General features: G+C 37.2%; 1 long non-coding RNA gene and 1 other non-coding gene across 2 annotated transcripts in view; one reads left to right on the plus strand and one right to left on the minus strand.

Annotated features, from left to right (window-relative positions):
- LOC113600674 (uncharacterized) overlaps positions 1–14,365 on the minus strand; it is a 261,381-nt gene that overhangs the window by 195,245 nt on the left and 51,771 nt on the right. The window lies entirely within an intron of this gene.
- Positions 13,535–13,640, plus strand: LOC113600721 (U6 spliceosomal RNA). The gene has a single exon (XR_003421836.1). It is a non-coding gene; the product is annotated as a U6 spliceosomal RNA (small nuclear RNA).

A 14,365-nucleotide genomic window follows, 5' to 3' on the forward strand; every position in this document is an offset into this window, starting at 1 on the left:
AAGGAACTGAAGAGAAGGAGAGCAAGGAAAGAAAGCTAGAACAAAAAGATTTAGTGGTGCGTTAAGTTACTCAGCAGTTTAATACTGAAGAAGAGAGCACACACGGTGTTCCTCAAACACAGACTTCATTTTACAGCTGCACAGAGGGGAATGTGCCAGGGGATTGGAAGTACCCATCTGCAGAACAAGGTGGTGTCAATAATTCTCACCTCTAAGCCTTAGGAAGGAACAGCCTTCAACCTCTTAATGTGAAACTGTGAGAAGTTTCTTCTTGATTGTGATCCTTCTATTAACTGAGCTACCTAAATACCGAACTTTATTTTTTTTGTTTTAAAAAAAGAAATATTTAATTTTCTATAAAAATCCTTGAGTTGCCCTAAGTGTAAAAGTTAACCTGTGTTTCACAAATATTTGGGGGTTTTTGTTGTTCTTTTTTTTCTCCAAATTTTTATTTAAATTCTAGTTAGTGAACATACAGTGCAATATTGGTTTTGGGAGCATAATTCAGTGATTCATCACTTACATACAACACCCAGTGCTCATCATAACAGGTGCCCTCCCAATACCCATCACCCATCTAACCCATCCCCCACCCATCTTCCTCTATCAACCCTCATTTTGTTCTCTATATTTAAGAGTCGTTCATGGTTTGTTTCCCCTGTCTTCCCCCCTCCCCATATGTTCATCTGTTTTGTTTTTAAAATTCCACATATGAGTGAAATCAAATGGTATTTGTCTTTCTCTGATTGACTTATTTTGCTTAGCATTAATACACTCTAGTTCCATCCACATTGTTGTAAATGGCAAAGTTCCATTCTTTTTGGTGGCTGAGTAATATTCCATTATATATATACATATGTGTGTGTATATATATCTATAAGTATATACACACACACACACATATGAATGGATAAGGAAGGTGTGGTGTACACACACACACACATATACACCACACCTTCTTTATCCATTCATCAGTTGATGGACATTTGGGCTCTCTCCATAGCTTGGCTGTCGTTGATAATGCTGCTATAAACATTAGGGTGCATGTCCCTTTGAACCTGTTAAATAGTGTAATTTAAAATAGAGGCTCCTTGACTAATCTTTTCTGTCCCCTCTCTCATCTCCATAGACAATCCCTTTAACTATTTACCTGTTTCCTGTAGTAGTTAATTCTCTAAAGGCTATTATCTCTAAATAACCTTATACAGCCAATTCTAGATTTTTCAATTTTTATGCTATCTATTGACTTCCTACTCTGTTGAGACATGTCTGTTTGTTTGTTGGTTAATATGAAGAAAATGTAGGACCTCAGAGGTCCCTGGATAACACCTTGAGAACCACTGTGGTTGATCTTTGATAATTTCTCCTTTTCAATTTTACTATTCTCTCTTTAAGGAATTTCATTAGTTATCTGTTGGAGGTCATATATTGATATTCCATAACTAAATATTCCCCCTCTATTTTATCATTCTTAATCTTTTTACAATGCTTTCTAGAACATTTTTTCAATTTGAATTTCTACTGATCCATAGATTTTTGTGCATGTGGGAAAAATTTTCAAACAGGTCTTTCTTGTTTCCAGATAATTATTAGCATACTATTTCTTCTCTTTTTCTTTTTCTTTATTTTTTAATATGAAATTTATTGTCAAATTGGTTTCCATACAACACCCAGTGCTCATCCCAACAGGTGCCCTCCTCAATGCCCATCACCCCCTTTCCACTCCCTGCCACCCACCATCAACCCTCAGTTTATTCTCAGTTTTTAAGAGTCTCTTATGCTTTGGCTCCCTCCCTAACTTTTTTTTTCCTTCCCCTCCCCCATGGTCTTCTGTTAAGTTTCTCAGGATCCACATAAGAGTGAAAACATATGGTATCTGTCTTTCTCTGTATGGCTTATTTCACTTAGCATCACACTCTCCAGTTCCATCCACGTTGCTACAAAAGGACATATTTCATTCTTTCTCATTGCCAAGTAGTATCCCATTGTATATATAAACCACAATTTCTTTATCCATTCATCAGTTGGTGGACATTTAGGCTCTTTCCATAATTTGGCTATTGTTGAAAGTGCTGCTATAAACATTGGGGCACAGGTGCCCCTATGCATCAGCACTCCTGTATCCCTTGGGTAAATTCCTAGCAGTGCTATTGCTGGGTCATAGGGTAGATCTATTTTTAATTTTTTGAGGAACTCCACACTGTTTTCCAGAGCAGCTGCACCAATTTGCATTCCCACCAACAGTGCAAGAGGGTTCCCGTTTCTCCACATCCTCTCCAGCATCTGTAATCTTCTGATTAGTTCATTTCAGCCACTCTGATGGGCATCAGGTGGTATCTGAGTGTGGTTTTGATTTGTATTTCCCTGATGAGGAGCGACATTGAGCATCTTTTCATGTGCCTGTCGGCCATCTGGATGTCTTCTTTGAGAAGTGTCTATTCATGTTTTCTTCCCATTTCTTCACTGGATTATTTGCTTTTCAGGTGTGGAGTTTGGTGAGTTCTTTAGAGATTTTGGATACTAGCCCTTTGTCTGATATGCCATTTGCAAATATCTTTTCCAATTTTGTCGGTTGCCTGTTAGTTTTGTTGTTTCCTTTGCAGTGCAGAAGATTTTTTATCTTCATGAGGTCCCAATAGTTCATTTTTGCTTTTAATTCCCTTGCCTTTGGAGATGTGTCGAGTAAGAAATTGCTGCAGCTGAGGTCAAAGAGGTTTTTCCTTGCTTTCTCCTTTGGGGTTTTGATGGTTTCCTGTCTCACATTCAGGTCCTTTATTCATTTGAGTTTATTTTTGTGATTGGTGTAAGAAAGTGGTCTAGTTTCATCCTTTTGCCTGTTGCTGTACAGTTCTCCCAACACCATTTGTTAATGAGACTGTCTTTTTTCCATTGGATATTCTTTCCTGCTTTGTCAAAGATTAGTTGGCCATACTTTTGTGGGTCCAATTCTGGAGTCTCTATTCTATTCCATTGGTCTATGTGTCTGTTTTTGTGCCAATACCATGCTGTCTTGATGATTATAGCTTTGTAGTAGAGGCTAAAGTCTGGGATTGTGATGCCTCCTGCTTTGGTCTTCTTCAATATTACTTTGGCTATTTGGGGTCTTTTGTGGTTGTATACAAATTTTAGGATTGCTTGTTCTAGCTTCGAGAAGAATGCTGGTGCAATTTGATTGGGACTGCATTGAATGTGTAGAGAGCTTTGGGTAATATTGACATTTTAACAGTATTTATTCTTCCAATCCACGAGCATGGAATGTTTTTCCATTTCTTTATATCTTCTTCAATTTCCTTCATAAGCTTTCTATAGTTTTCAGCATACAGATCTTTTACATCTTTGGTTAGGTTTATTCCTAGGTATTTTATGATTTCTGGTGCAATTGTGAATGGGGTCAGTTTCTTTATTTGTCTTTCTGTTGCTTCATTATTAGCGTATAAGAATGCAACTGATTTCTGTACATTGATTTTGTATCCTGCAACTTTGCTGAATTCATGTATCAGTTCTAGCAGACTTTTGGTGGAGTCTACTGGGTTTTCCATGCATAATATCATGTCATCTGCAAAAAGTGAAAGCTTGACTTCATCTTTGCCAATTTGATGCCTTTGGTTTCCTTTTGTTGTCTGATTGCTGATGCTAGAACTTCCAACACTACGTTAAAACAGTGGTGAGAGTGGACATCCCTGTTGTGTTCCTGATCTCAGGGGGAAAGCTCTCAGTTTTTCCCCATTAAGGATGATATTAGCTGTGGGCTTTTCATAAATTGGCTTTTATGATGTTTAAGTATGTTCCGTCTATTCCGATTTTCTCGAGGTTTTTTATTAAGAAAACTTGCTGAATTTTGTCAAATGCTTTTTCTGCATTGATTGACAGGATCATATGGTTCTTATCTTTTTCTTTTATTAATGTGATGTATCACATTGATTGATTTGTGAATGTTGAACCAGCCCTACAGCCCAGGAATGAATCCCACTTGATCATGGTGGGATCAATAATTCTTTTTGATCAATAATTCTTTTTATATGCTGTTGAATTCTATTTGATAGAATCTTGTTGAGAATTTTTGTATCCATATTCATCAGGGATATTGGCCTGTAGTTCTCTTTTTTTTTGCCGGGTCTCTGGTTTGGGAATCAAAGTAATGCTGGCTTCATAGAATGAGTCTGAATGTTTTCTTTCCCTTTCTATTTTTTGGAACAGCTTGAGAAGGATAGGTATTATCTCTGCTTTAAATGTGTGGTAGAATTCTCCAGGGAAGCCATCTGGTCCTGGACTCTTATTTGTTTGGAGATTTTTGAGAACTGATTCAATTTCTTCACTGGTTATGGGTCTGTTCAACTTTTCTATTTCTTCCTATTTGAGTTTTGGGAGTGGGTGGATGCTTAGGAATTTGTCCATTTCTTCCAGGTTTTCCAATTTGTTGGCATATAATTTTTCATAGTATTCCCTGATAATTGCTTGTATTTCTGAGGATTGGTTGTAATAATTCCATTTTCATTCATGATTTTATCTATTTGGGTCCTCTCCCTTTTCTTTTTGAGAAGCCTGGCTAGAGGTTTATCAATTTCGTTTATTTTTCAAAAAACCAACTCTTGGTTTCATTGATCTGCTCTACATTTTTTTTACATTCTATATTGTTTATTTCTGCTCTGATCTTTATTATTTCCCTTCTTCTGCTGGGTTTGGGGTGTCTTTGCTGTTCTGCTTCTATTTCCTTTAGGTGTGCTGTTAGATTTTGTATTTGGGGTTTTTCTTGTTTCTTGACATAGGTTTGGATTGCAATGTATTTTCCTCTCAGGACTGCCTTTGCTGCATCCCAAAGCATTTGGATTGTTGTATTTTCATTTTCATTTTTTTCCATATATTTTTAAATTTCTTCTCTAATTGCCTGGTTGACCCATTCATTCAAAGAGTAGGGTGCTCTTTAACCTCATGTTTTTGGAGGTTTTCTAGACTTTTTCCTGTGTTTGATTTCAAGTTTCATAGCATCGTGGTCTGAAAGTGTGCTTGGTATGATCTCAATTCTTTTATACTTATGAAGGGCTGTTTTGTGACCCAGTATGTGATCTATCTTGGAGAATGTTCCATGTGCACTTGAGAATAAAGTATATTCTGTTGCTTTGGGATACAGAGTTCTAAATATATCTGTCAAGTCCATCTGGTCCAGTGTATCATTCAGGGCCCTTATTTCTTTATTGATCCTGTGTCTAGATGATCTATCCATTGTTGTAAGTGGGGTATTAAAGTCCCCTGCAATTGCCACATTCTTATCAATAAGGTTGCTTATGTTTGTGATTGTTTTATATATTTGGGGGTTCCCATATTCAGCGAATAGACATTTATAATTGTTAGCTCTTCCTGATGGATGGACCCTGTAATTATTATATAATTCCCTTCTTCATCTCTTGTTACAGCCTTTAATTTAAAGTCTAGGTTGTCTGATATAAGTATGGCTACTCCAGCTTTATTTTGAGTTCCAGTAGCATGCTAAATAGCTCTCCATCCCCTCACTGTCAAGCTGAAGGTGTCCTCAGGTCTAAAATGAGTCTCTTGTAGACAGCAAATAGATGGGTCTTGTTTTTTTAAATCCATTCTGATACCCTATGTCTTTTGGTTGGAGCATTTAGTCCATTTACATTCAGTGCTATTATTGAAAGATATGGGTTTAGAGTTGTGATGTCTGTAGGTTTCATGCTTGTAGTGATGTCTCTGGTACTTTGTGGTCCTTGCAACATTTCACTCACAGAATCCCCCTTAGGATCTCTTGTAGGGCTGGTTTAGTCGTGATGAATTCCTTCAGTTTTTCTTTGTTTGGGAAAACCTTTATCTCTCCTTCTATTCTGAATGACAGACTTGCTGAATAAAGGATTCTCAGCTGCATATTTTTTCTGTTCATCACATTGAAGATTTCCTGCCATTCCTTTCTGGCCTACCAAGTTTCAGTAGATAGGTCTGCTACTATTCTTATATGTCTACCTTTGTCAGTTAAAGCCTGTTTATCCCAAGCTGCTTTCAGAATTTTCTCTTTATCCTCGTATTTTGCCAGTTTCACTATGATATGTCATGTAGAAGATCGATTCAAGTTATGTCTGAAGGGAGTTCTCTGTGCCTCTTGGATTTCAATGCCTTTTTCTTTCCCCAGGTCAGTGAAGTTCACAGCTATGATTTGTTCAAGTACACCTTCAGCCCCTTTCTCTCTCTCTTCCTCTTCTGGAATTCCTATTATACGGATATTGTTCCATTTAATTGCATCACTTAGTTCTCTAATTCTCCCCTCATACTCCTGGATTCTTTTTTAGCTTTTTCTCAGCTTCCTCTTTTTCCATAATTTTATCTTCTAATTCACCTATTCTCGCCTCTACCTCTTCAATCCGTGATTTGGCCACCTCCATTTAATTTTGCACCTCATTTATAGCATTATTTAGCTCCTCATGACTATTTCTTAGTCCCTTGATCTCTGTAGCAATAGATTCTCTGCTGTCCTCTATGCTTTTTTCAAGCCCAGCGCTTAATTTTATAACTATTTTTCTAAATTCTTGTTCCATTATATTGCTTAAATCATTTTTGATCAATTCGTTCGCTATTGCTACTTCCTGGAGTTTCTTTTGAGGAGAATTCTTCCGTTTCGCCATTTTGGATCGTCCCTGGAGTGGTGCGGAACTGCAGGGCACTTCCCCTGTGCTGTCTTGAATAACTTGCATTGGTGGGTGGGGCCACAGTCAGACCCGATGTCTGTCCCCAGCCCACCACTGGCACCACGGTCAGACTGGTGTGTACCTTATCTTCCCCTCTCCCAGGGGCAGGACTCACTGTGGAGTGGTGTGGCCCCTGTCCAGGCTACCTGCACACTGACAGGCTTGTGGTGCTGCTTCGATGGGATCTGGCCAAAGGCTTATTAGCCAGGGTGGATCCACAAGGTGCACAGGGGCGGGAGGGGCAGGCTTAGCTCCCTTTGCTGAAGGTGGTCCCCTGCAGGAGGGGCCCTGCAGCACCAGGAGGGAGGCAGACCTGTCAGAGGGATGGATCCACAGAAGCACAGCATTGAGGGTTTTTGCGGGGCAAGCAAGTTCAGTGACAGGAACCGTTCCCTTTGGAATTTCAGTTGGGGGATGGGAGAGGAAGATGGCAATGGCCAGCACCTTTGTTCCCCGTCAAGCTGAGCTCTGTCCTCCAGGGTTCAACAAATCTCCCTCCCGGTGGTCTCTCACCCTTCGCTCTCCAAGCAGAGCTGTTGACTTATAACATTCCAGATGTTAAGTCCCGCTGGCTGTCAGAACTCACTCCATCTGTCCCCTCCACTTTTGCAAGCCAGACTTGGGGGCTCTGCCTTGCCGGGTGGGCTGGCTGCCCCCTTCACCGCCCGGCTCCCTCCCGCCAGTCTGTGTAGCGCATGCCGTCTCTCTGCCCTTCCTACCCTCTTCCGTGGGCCTCTTGTCTAGGCTTGGCTCCAGAGAGTCCATTCTGCTAGTCTTCTGGCAGTTTTCTGGGTTATTTAGGCAGATATGGGTGGAATCTAAGCGATCAGCAGGACACGGTGAGCCCAGCGTCCTCCTACGCCGCCATCTTCCCAGGTCTCTAATTGCTCTGCCCCTCTCTTTCTTTATTTTTAATGGATGAAAATTTCTGGTGAAATGTTCTAAGGATACCATTGAGAATTTTTAAAAAATTATTTTCTAGTCCTTATATTATGTCTATTATTTTCTATTTGTGTATTTGTATTTACACAACTCTGTTTACTTTGGTGTACAATAAAACATCTTTCCAATTGAAAATAGTAATATTATTACTGGTTTTGTTATTAAAATACTTACCAAATGCAATAAATATTAGGAAATATTTATTGAGTGCTTGCCACATTGATGACATTCAATAGTCATCTGTTTTTTCCGACTGAGGCAACAGAAAGCTGATTGGGAGTCCTGGATATGTGGGTGGGACTTGTCAATTATCAGACATTTGTCCAGTCATCTCACCACAGACACTTAAATGCCTGAATGGGGTGGGCTTTATTTGGAGGGCATTGTTATCTTTATAGAAGAGTGCTACACTCCTGGCCTGGAAAGGAAGTAATGTATGTGGGAAGTCCAAACCCTGAGACAGTCCAGAGATCTGTGGGGATGGTCAGCAACATTTCTGGCTGTATTTTGATTATATGCTACCTAGTGGTATCTCTCTCCTCCTTCAGTCAGTTCCTATTCCTCCACTTGCTTCCTATTTTCTTGAAATTTCTCTACATCCCATGTTGGCAGGTATTCTTACTCCATCATTTTTACTGTAAATGCATGTTCTCAGACTGACATCTATAAGCAGAACAATGCTCTCTTTTACTTTTTTATTTACAATTGCTGTGATAATACTTTGCATTTACTTGTCTTCAAAACACCTTCCCATTTGTTATTTTACTTTATCCCTATAATGCTCTCCAGAAGAAAGTGCAAACCATAGCTATTTTCATATCTAATCTCTGGATGATAAAATAAAATGAAAGAAAAGTATCTTTTTTTTTCAATTTGAGACATTATTTTATCAAGCTCTCTTTTTTAATATATTTATTTTTTATTTTGATTCCAGTATAATTAACATACAGTGTTACATTAGTTCAAGGTGTACAATATAGTGATTCAATAATTCTATACATTGTTCAGTGCTCATCTCGATAAGCGCACTCTTATTCCCCATCATGTGCTTCACCCATTCCCCCACTCACTTCCCTATGGTGTTTGTTTGTTCTCTATATTTAAGGGTCTGTTTTTAGGTTTGTCTCTTTTTTTCTTTGTTTTGTTTCTTAAATTCCACATATGAGTGAAATCATATAGTAGTTTTCTTTCTCTGACTTATTTCACTTGATAGTATACCCTCTAGATCCATCCATGTTGGATATGGCAAGATTTCATTCTTTTTATGGCTGAGTAATATTCTGTGTGTGTGTGTGTGTGTGTGTGTGTGTACATATCACATCTTCCTTATTCACTCATCTATTGATGGACACTTGGGGTGCTTCCATAATTTGGCTATTGTAAATAATGTTTAAATAAACATAGAGGTACATATATCCTTTCAAATTGTTGTTTTTGTATTCTTCGAGTAAATACCCAGTAGTGCAATGTACTGGATCATAGGGTAATTCTATTTTTAATTTTTTGAGCAACCTCCATGCCATTTTCCACAGTGGCTGCACCAGTTTGCATTCCCGCCAACAGTGCCCCAGAGTTCTTTTTTCTCTACATCATCACCAACACTTATTGTTTCTTGCGTTTTAGATTTTGGCCATTCTCACAGGTGTGAGGTGATGTCTCATTGTAGTCTTGATTTGCATTTTCCTGATGATGAATGATGTTGAGCACCTTTTCATGTGTCTATTGACCATCTGGATGTCTTCCTTAGAGAAATGTCTGTTCATGTCTTCTGCCCATTTTTAAATTTGATTAGTTGGTTTGGGGGTATGGAGTTATAGAAGTCCTTTATATATTTTGGATACTAACCCTTTATCAGATATGTCATTTGCAAATACCTTCTCCCATTCGGTAGGTTGGCTTTTTTGTTTTGTTGTTTCCTTTGCCATGCAGAAGCTTTTTATTTTGATGTAGTCCCAACAGTTTATTTTTGGTTTTGTTTCTCTTGCCTCATGGGACATATCTAGAAAAATGTCCTTTAGCTGATGTGAGAAACATTACTTCCTGTCCTCTCTTCTAGGATTTTTATGATTTCAGGTCTAACATTTAGGACTTTAATCCATTTTGGTTTATTTTTGGGTATGGTTTAAGAAAGTGGTCCAGTTTCATTCTTGTTCATGTAACTGTCCAGTTTTCACAACAGCATTTGTAAGAGACCGTCTTTTTTCCATTGCATATTCTTGTCTCTTTTGTCAAAATTCAATTGACCATATAAGAGTGGGTTTATTTCTGGGTTCTCTCTTCTGTTCCACTGATCCATGTGTCTATTTTTGTGCCAGTACTGTTTTGATTACTACAGCTTTGTAGTATATTTTGAAATCTGGATACTTCTAGTTTTGTTCTTCTTTTTCAAGACTGCTGTAGCTATTTGGGGTCTTTTGTGTTTCCGCAGAAATTTTTGGATTATTTGTCCTAGTTCTGTAGAAAAAAAAAAGCTATTGGTATTTTGATAGGGATTCCATTGAATTTGCAGATTACTTTGGGTAGAATCGACATTTTAACAGTATTTGTTCTTCCAATCCATGAGCATGGAACATCTTCCGTTTATTTGTGTCATCTGCAATTTCTTTCATCAACATTTATAGTTTCAAAGGACAAGTCTTTCACGTCCCTAGTTAAATTTATTCCTGGGTATTTTATTATTTTTGGTAAATTGCAAATAGGACTATTTTTTTTTAATTTATCTTTCTGCTACTTCATTATTAGTATATAAAAATGCAGTGGATTTCTGTATATTGATTTTATATCCTGTGACCTGATTTATTGAATTTAGTAATAAATAAATTCATTTATTTATTTTTTTGGTGGAGTTTCTAGGGTTTTCTGTGCACAGTATCATGGTGCCTTCTTCCTTACCAATTTCAAAAGATCATCCTGAATTAGCTCAAAATGAAACAATCATTTAATTTGCTCATAAATCTTCAATTTCAGCAGAACTTAGTAAAGGCAACTCATCTCTTCTCCATGCAGTGTTAGCTGGGACAGCTCAACTAAAGATCAAGGGTCTTGTTCCAAGTTGGTGTACTCACATGACTGGCAAGTTGGTACTAGCTATTGGTTCCTGTCCAGTGGGGGACTTGTGCTTCCTCATAGCATGGTGGTTGGGTTTCAGAGAAAGAGACGGGTAGTGCAAGCTACCAAACCATCACAACATATAGGCTGGAGTCTGTTGGTCAGAAAGTTACAGACATTGGACTCAAGGGAAAGTGCACCTGTTCATGGGAGGAGTGCTGGATAATTCTGGGGACATGTTTTGAAACCACAAGTGTGGTGATGTTTGAATTAGCATTTTTCTTATTATGAGTGCAGCTGAACATCTTTTTACAAATCTAAAGGTTATATTCAGCATATATATATATATATATATATATATGTATATATATATATATATATGCTGAAATGTCTGTACATACCCTCTGCCTATTTTCTTCATATTTGTTTAGCATTTTCTTATTTTTTTCAAGGATATTTTTATATAAGAGAAGGGTGAGGCTTTCCTTTGTAATATGAATTATAAGCAATATTTCCTAGTTTTTATTTGTTCATAATATTTTTGCCTCATGCAGAAGTTATTTTTTTAATGTGGTTGAATTTTACACTCTTTTGTTTTATGGCTTAAGGATTTGAGTCTATAATTAGAAAGGACTTTCCTTCTTTATAGGAGTTTACTCAAGGTTTTATATATTATTTTTATTGTTTTATTTTTTGCATTTAAACACTCATTTGGAGTAATTTACCTTGATATATGCATGGGGTATGTTTATTTTTCAAAATGAACTAGAGAATTACCCTGTCTTACCCTTTCATTAAAAAAATACCTAAAAAACTAAAGACAACAAAAGAAAGCAGTTGGCATTTTTATTTGGATCATGGTAAAGAAACGACACTGGTGATAAAAATGTCTATCAAAGAACATGGTATATTTTCTCAGGTATTCATGTATTATTTTGGGCCTTCAGGAGTATTTAAAATGTTTTCACATACAGCTTTTTCATATTGCTTTTTAATTGTTCTTATTTATTTTTAATTTTATTTATTTGAGAGAGAGAGAGAGAGAGAAAGCACACAAGCAGGGGCAAAAAGGGAGAGAGAGAAAGAATCTTAAGCAGGCATCATGCTCAGTGTGCATCCTGACAGAGGGCTGGATCCCATGACCCAGGAATCATGACCTGAGCTGAAATGAAGAGTTGGACGCTCAACGAGTCACCCAGGGGCTCCTAATTTCTCTTATTTATTATTTTTATTGCATTGCAGTGGAATCTGTTTTTTTATCTCCTCTTGTAGTGTACCTAAAGCTCTGATTTATCATTATTTTGTGCCCCACTATGTCACTAAATTTTCTTTTGTTTGAAGTAATTTTACAGTTTAATTATATTGCAATGTTTAAGTATGAAATAATATTTTCAGTTATGATAATCTCAACTCCTTTTAATATCGAACCTCTAATTTCTTTTTATTTTCTTAAAAGCTTAATCGTTCCTATTTTAGCCCAATGTTACACCTTAATGTGACAGTGGGCATTATTTAATTTTTCCTGGTGCCAATGGAATGCTTCTTGAGTTTTCCCACAAAATATGATACTAACTCCGTGCTTTTTTCCAGGATTAATCATGATGATCATATGCGATTTCTCCTTGGAACTATCAAATGATGACTTAATGGTTTATAATATTGAATGTTATACTTGCTTCATAAAATGCACTTAGGGACCTCCTCTTTTTCCTATGATCTAAAACAATTTAAATAACATTGGAATTCTATGTCCTCTAAAGGATTTATAGAATTCTCTGGGAAAACATTTGAAAGAACGAAAGCAACTTGTGTACGTTTTCCATTTTTTCTTTGGAATATCTATCTGCTTAGATATATTTTTTTAATCTTTTGGATGAATTTTGGTAAATTATATTTTTCAAAATATATTTTATCCAGGTTTTCAAAGTTATTTGCATAAAAACTTTAATGATTCTTTTTATTTCTCCTTATATTGTGGCTGTATCTTAATATTTGTGGTCTGAGGATTTTATAAGCTCATTTCCATGACCTGAAAGGTTAAAGTATTTCTATTTCTAGTTTTTGAAAAAAAAAATTTTCCATTAAAATACTATTCTCCTGGGCTTTATTTAATTCTTCTCACAACATTCTGCATGAAAGATTTATCCAGATAATAATTCTATCTTCTTATGAATATTAAAGTCTACTTTAACTGGGTTTAAATGAAATTCTTTCCTAGAAGGGCATCTTGGTGATTATGTACTGAGTATTTTAACTGTTCAAATAAGGTCACAAGCTCTTCATAATCCTTCTTGAGAGTGCATAAGACATAGCTCATGCTATAAACAATACTTTAAGAAATTTTAAAGGATTTGATTTAACCTGAAGGAATACCAATAGAGTCCATTAAACATTTCATGAAACTTGAGATTTCATATTAATAACTTAGATTTGTAATTCCCAGTGTTTAGCTCATATACTTCAATAAACATATTCTTTTTTTTCCCACTAGACTTATATTTCTTAAGTTTATTTATTTTGAGAGAGAGAGAGAGAGAGAGAGAGAGAGAGAGACAGAATTTCAAGACTGCCAGCAGGGAGTCTGATGGGGCTCAAACTCAGGAACTTTGAGATCATGACCTGAGCTGAAATCAAGAGTTAAACACTTAACCAAACAGAGCCACCCAGGCGCCCCTAAGCTTTTATTTCTTAGGGGACAATACTAATATTTACTTGAAGTATTTATTTTCATTTATATAGGGAAGAGAGAATATGTCTCCCTACTTTAACAACACAGAGACAGCATGAGTTACTGCTTTCTTCTCCAGTCTTGTAACACTTGTCTACTTGTTTAAAAAAAATGTAGCAACTGAGTGCTCCATTCTCAGCACACAAACTAAAATTGGAATGATACAGAGAAGATTAGTATGGCCCTTGTGTAAGGATGAGGTGCAAAAAAATGTAGCAGTTGAGAAAACCAGGGCACTGAGAGGTTTTCTGTCTTTCTCTGGGATACAGTTAATGACTGAGCTGAGTTTAGAGCCAGAGTCCGCGTTTCTCAACTTCCCTCTCAGATCTTACAGTTTAGCAGTGGAGACATATATGTGAGGTGAATCTAAGGAAATGATAATGAAAACCTGAACAGGGCATGGGAGGCTGAGCAAGGTTTGCAGGAGAATGGAAGACTGACTCCCCACAAGAGCAAAGACCCAAGGGGCAGAGAACCCCAGGAGCAAACACCCAGGACTCATCTGGAAGCTGGATAGCATTATGCTAAGTAAAATAAGCCAGACAGAGACAGGCGAGCACTGCATGATCTCACTTACATGTGGAATCTAAAATAGTCAAATTCGCGGAAGCAGACAGTAGAATGGCTGTTGCCAGGGGTGAAAGAAATGAGGAGCACAAAGTTTCAAAGGGTACAAAGTTTCAGTTATGCAAGATGAAAGACCACTTGAGATAAAATGTACAGCATAGTGACCATAGTTAATACTGTACTATATATCCAAAATTTGCTAAGATGGTACATCTTGAATTAAGTCACCTCCCCCCCCCGCCCCCCCCCCCCCCCACAGAATGGTTACTACGTAGAGGTGATTGATGAGTTATTTAGCTTGATTGTGGTGATCTTTTCACACTCTATACATATATCAAAACATCAAGGAGTGCCAGGCTGGCTCAGCTCTTGATCTCGGAGTTGTGTG

Source organism: Acinonyx jubatus, chromosome F2 (assembly GCF_027475565.1).
Source record: "Acinonyx jubatus isolate Ajub_Pintada_27869175 chromosome F2, VMU_Ajub_asm_v1.0, whole genome shotgun sequence".
NCBI lineage: Eukaryota > Metazoa > Chordata > Mammalia > Carnivora > Felidae > Acinonyx > Acinonyx jubatus.